Source organism: Acanthisitta chloris, unplaced genomic scaffold, assembly GCF_000695815.1.
Source record: "Acanthisitta chloris isolate BGI_N310 unplaced genomic scaffold, ASM69581v1 scaffold13643, whole genome shotgun sequence".
NCBI lineage: Eukaryota > Metazoa > Chordata > Aves > Passeriformes > Acanthisittidae > Acanthisitta > Acanthisitta chloris.
The window spans coordinates 44,640-50,659 of NW_008666656.1; positions in this window are offsets into that span (position 1 = coordinate 44,640).

The window sequence follows — 6,020 nt, forward strand, 5'->3', positions numbered from 1 at the left end:
CTTTTAAATTCCCAATTCATACCTAGAAGTCAACACAACGAGAATGTTCCCAGGGGATCTCAGCTACTCTTCCAGGTTTCCCAAAGGGCTAGTGATTAGCTGTTCCTGTGATCATCAATCACATTTTCTAAACACCATTTTGTGCTTGGACTGTGACAGACACTAGGAATTATTAACTAACCTCAGTGCCAGTTAAAGCTGAGAACACTCACACGGCACATTACAGTACACATTGTAAGGAAGGCAATGGGATGCACAAGGATTGCTTTTCCTCGTGTCCTGGTGTTTTGCCTGTGTGAACTGTACATTTTCAGGGTCAGAAAAAAATTTTTTTATGTGGCATTTTGGACTACCATGTATAAAACCATGAAGTGTGAAACCTTTCATTTAAAGTAATTATAGTTTTCTGGACCTTTAAAAATACATTATTATCCTGATATGGTGACCAATGGGAGAGAATCTTGGAAATATGTTTGGTTATGCAGAAAAAAATAAAGCTGATTGTTCACTGTTGTCTGCTTCAGAAAGTTAAAAGGGCCATGAACTGATATCTTTCCACTGAGAACCCAGGAGATCCAGTCAATTTATCCAGAAATTTTCTCACTGCTCAAGAAATCCAAACATAAGCCATTAGGACAATTGAGTGTTTGTAATTTAAAACTAATCTCATCCTCAGAAGGTCCAGCAGACCCAGAGACAAAGGTGTATCCTAAGCAAGCAGACTAGAAAAGCCCTTTGGGCATTTCTGTAGTTCAAGACTAAAGGATAAATTCAAAAGGACTTAACTGATATAAATTTTTCACTAAAGTTTTCCTCTCCTTCTTTTTAGTTTCCCAGGCCAAACCTTTCCTTTATTCTAAACCTTATCACATATGATCAAAATTCATATTCATATGTTGGAAGAAAGAGCAGATCTTACCTTTTCACCAACTTTGATTTTTTTCTCTATCAAATGGAAAACACTTCAGTACATGCTTAGTTTTTGTGTGTGTCTATGAAAATCATTAAGTTCATTCACATTATGGATATGCACAATAAAAAAATGCATGAACTCTTGGTGGATTGGAATCAAATTCCACTAAAGCAAGAGTTACAGCTCTGATAGCTATTATTAGGCATCTTCCAGAATCTTGGTATTGCTTCCTAGTTTATTTCCATAATGGAAAACTCCCCACTGACAGCAAACTCTTAACCTGTGAGACATTTAGCTGAAGGATGTAACAGGTTAAATCATAAGGTCAAGCTTGACTTTAAGCTTCTGGTTTTGAAAATGGAGATGCTTAGTATTCAGCACTTCAGAAGTCCCTTGGACAAATTTCTGTAAACTTTTGATCTTTGCGGAGCAGTTTTTCAAGAACCTTGAACCATCAATTAGGCTTGTAAGAGATTTTTAACTGTCTCAGCCAATCTCTTCTAATGGAAAAAGAACTCTAACCATGCACACAAAAAGTGTTTGGTGTTTGCAGACAGTTTAATCCGCTGTTTGAGAAGGACTTCCTTTATTTATATATCAGGTAAAACACTGGTTCTGTTGAAATTAACCTCTAATTTCCATCAACTTGAGCCATTTCACCATGTTGAGCACAGCTGTCAAAAACAGATGTAGTTTCTGTAATATGCCATGGATCATATTAAATACAAATTTTATATAATCCTTTCTCAAGTTTCTGGCAAGTTCCAACAGTCCTTTATGTTTCTTGAGATCACCTTCTGAGCATGTATAAAAGACAAGTTCCAACAGTCCTTTATGTTCCTAGAGATCACCTTCTGAGCATGTATAAAAGTATTTTTGTTGCATATCTGTGAACATTTTAAAATGTTGACCTCTCTCTTGTACCTGAAAAGCATTCTCAGAACACATCCATCTGATTGATTCATCTGGACACAAAATCAAGCTGATGGAATGATCCTCCTGTGATTAGAATAGTCCAGGATATGTGATGTTTGTTTACTCCTTTTTCAGCCTTTGCTAACTAGCAGCTAAGAAACCAAGCTGATGGAATGATCTTCCTGTGATTAGAATAGTCCAGGATACGTGATGTTTATTTACTCCTTTTCCAGCCTTTGCTAACTAGCAGCTAAGAAACGGAGTATTCAGAAAAAAAAAATGGTGCTGACATCTCTCCTTCTCAAGGTATTTCACTTTCCACGGAATTATTACATACTCATAGGCACAAGAGAGAATGCTCTAATCACTAGACAAGATATGACCTAGATAGTCAAGCTACTAGGGAGAAGAGAGGCCAGTTACAAATCTAATAACAACAACAAAGAAAGACACAAAAACCAGCAGTGAAATATGTGTGGGCATAGGGTTAAAACCCAAGTTTCCCCATACACAGGCAAATATATCAATTACAGTTTCCTTATTTGTGTGAGATGTATTGTATGTGTGTAATCTTACTTTCTCTCAGTGTTTAACTATCCTGTACAAGGTGGAAGAGCACCAATAGGGTGGATTGAAAACTGTCTTCATCCTCAGATTCTCCTAGATGCTGTTGTGAGGTTTGTGCCTTGAGAAGCAAAAGTTCATTAAGCAAAGAAAACAATTAAACCAAGACCTCCTACTTCTTTTCTCAGCACTCTAATGATCAAGCTAATGGAAGATGGGACAGGTGACAGCACCAACAACTCCTCCTCTCCATCTGCTTCTTGACAAACAGGATCGCCTCCATTCATTTTGCATTCAAGCATCCAATTCCTGAAAGAAGTTTCAGCCCTGTGAAGCTCTGTCAGTGTTTGCCACCAGCTCTGAATATCTGAAGTCCTAAACAGGCAAGATTAAAAATACAGCATTTCCATGTGGCTGTCACCAGCTGGCTCTTTGCTTAGTCTGCTAGCCTTCTTGGGTGCTAGAAGAGCTCTGAATTCTTGTAAGGGGAACCTAGGTGATAGCTTATAAATCAGGAATGGCAGCACCTAACTGTAGTCACAGATTGTCTTTTGAGAGAATAGTTCTGAAGCCTTAAATTAAGTATAATTTTAAAATTTTTGACAGCACATCAGAACACTTCTGTGCAATGTCTTTCCTGTATGAATCTCTTGCTACTCTATTTCTCAACGTCTTTTACATTGAAACACATCCTCTGCTTGGTGCTATGTGAAAACTGATTTAGTTACCATATACTAAGCAGTGCAGCTTATAATGTTAGACATTATCACTTAAGCTTCTGATCTTGTCTTTGGTCTCTTTTCTGCTTAGAAATATTAACATTTTATGCTGCTAGTGAAAATAAACACTAGCTTCTGAAAAGTATGTCCAGCAATAAGTGCATTTACTATGTTATTATGGTACCAGAAGATCCTCCAAAAGAAGTCTGAAATGCCCATAAATAAACTAGAGTAAAATTAATCTCAAAAGTTGTTCAGTTTTTGACTTGGGGGCCCCATAATCTACTGAATATGATTAGTCTAAATATTATTGACTTTCAATACACTCAGTGGGGTATACCTCACTGTTCTACTTTGTGTAAAGTACTTTGCATGCTGCATGGTGCTCCATTCACCATTGTAAAACCTCAAAACAAGTGGAACAGTGGGACAGTGGGGTAAGTCATGTCAAAATCACATGGGTGGCATTCAGCTGAGTATGTGCAGACTCTTACAATGTAGACATTTACAGCTGAACGAGACACTCGCTGGTCCTGTTACAGTCAATGGAGAGAAACAGGCATTTCTAGGATGCAACTCGGCTTATTCTAATGTAGACATCTAAAATAGGTTAGATGAATCATATGCTAAAAGTGCCTATTTCTGGTTCCCTTTATGCTCAGAGGAGAGTGACTAGCTCAGATGCAGACATTCACATAGTAGATATCTAAAGTTGGGTGAGATGAACAACCCAAGATGTCGTTCCATAACCCTTAAACATGTCTGGTTTAGGAACACTAGCCCTATGAATACTGTATTTGGTAACCTCTTCCTAAAAACACTTGACAAATGTCCAGATCATGACTGATACCCATCACAGTTAAGTTTTTGATAGTTTTCCTGTGTCACAATACTGCAACTGTGTATCAATTTCGTGTCTCAAACGAATGTGTTTTGTACCTGAACAAAGACTACAAAAAACCTAACAGAGCAATGTCTCAAACGAATGTGTTGTGTACCTGATCAAAGACTACAAAAAACCTAACAGAGCAATACAGAAGAAAGCAGTAGATAGCTAAGTAAACCAAGGTTGGTATTAAAGGTACATGAAGATGAAACCTCTACATTTGAAACTGCTCATCCACGGATATAACTGCAGCAGGCAAAGTGAGGAGAAAGGCTACAAAAACTACTACAGAAAAGATGCAAGGCAGCAGAACTCCAAAAGCTAATATTCCTTCAGCAACACAATTTCTGCTTACCATAAAGGTTGTTGTTGTCTATGCCAACAAGCCCAATGTCAAGCATGTACTTGGTGCCACCATCCTACTGTCAGTGTGGATGGCACATCCACAATAGTGGATGCCATCACCTGCAGAAGTAGCTCCTATCTGTATAAACCTTTGAATTTACCTGTTTACTGATAATTATACATATGCCACCATTTGCAAAGTTCTGCTTTGTGCTATTGAATGTGTGTATTTGTTTATGTCAGTAACATAAAAACTACAGAGTTTAAATTCTCAGGGGAATCATAAGGTTGTAATCATACCAGCTGCAACACTTCAGCCTCTTCACACATCAATACAGAGTTGTTTATTACACCCTCTCTGCAACAATGAAGTTTCTCAATTTACTTGGTTTCTGTGGTCTGACTTGCACTAAGTGGTTTGCCGCAGCCCACTGGTTGATTATTATAAAATATGGTATGTTGGCCATCCAGATGCTAACTGGATCTTTGATCCTACATTTTAGAAAGTCAAATTTTCAACTCAGATCCTTCCCCCAAAGTGTCCTGTAGCTCTACAGTCCACTTCCTGAAGGTTTCCAAGTGTCCCCTGGAAGTCTGTCAAGGATGCAAACAAATAGCTGTCTGAGAAATCATCCTTCTCTCTGCATTTTATACCCATATTTTCTCAAAGCCAGGAGTGGCTACATGATCTCCCTATGGAACACAGTATCTTGGAAGAAAAGTCAGGCAATATCCTAGGGTTTTAGGCCCCCTGTTTACACACCGATGCATGTTTACTTAGACTGTAGTGATTTTGTATTTAAATAAAATTTGGGAACATGAGAATTCTATAGCAAAAAAGAAAATGTTAGCAAAAAAAAAAGAGTAAAGAACATTCAAGCACTTACTTCCCTCTCTTTATAAAAAGGATTTTCTTCACATCCATCTAATCTTCTTTGCATATTCAGGTCTCAAACATTAATATCCTGACCTCAGATTGATAGGAGCTTGAATACCTCCAAAGTCTGAAGCAGTAATGTCTGACTTATTGTTTAACCCTTGGATATTTATATATGTGCTGTATCATTTATGGAATCTGTTATTCATCTAGAGTGTTGTTTTTCAGAAGGTCAGATGTTCAGATTTAACTTGCCAGAGTCATAATAGGGTTTCTGCAGAGATGCAGGGTAAGGGCTTTTTGCTCATTTTAGGCATTGTGTTTTGCACTATTAAGTTATCACTGCAGAGTTCACCTTGAGGGCTGTTCCCTGAAATGTGCAATAAAGAGTTAACCACTATAAAAGTTGCCACCTTGCAAAGCACAAAAGGCTATTCCTAAAACAGCTGATCCACAAGCAAGTTCAGCAGTGGCAGATAATCACGTTTACTACATGTTAAAGGCATAGCTGGATTAATTTTGAGCAATACTGAGCACAGCCTGTAAGATGTCTCAAAATTACATTATAAAACGTTTTGTGACTTTGTTCATCCAATGAACTGCAAGACATGAAAGGGAGGGAGAGCATCGTGACTGCTTCTCCACGGAGAGGTGTGTTCAGCAGAAAGGTTTGTTTGGGATAATTCGAGACTCGGAATTGTGTCATTCAGAGCTTCTCTTTAACTGATCGCATCCAAACGCCCGACTTCCCGAACTCGTGAACTGGAAATTTAACCTAATTCCATCTCACTGCCCCTGGTG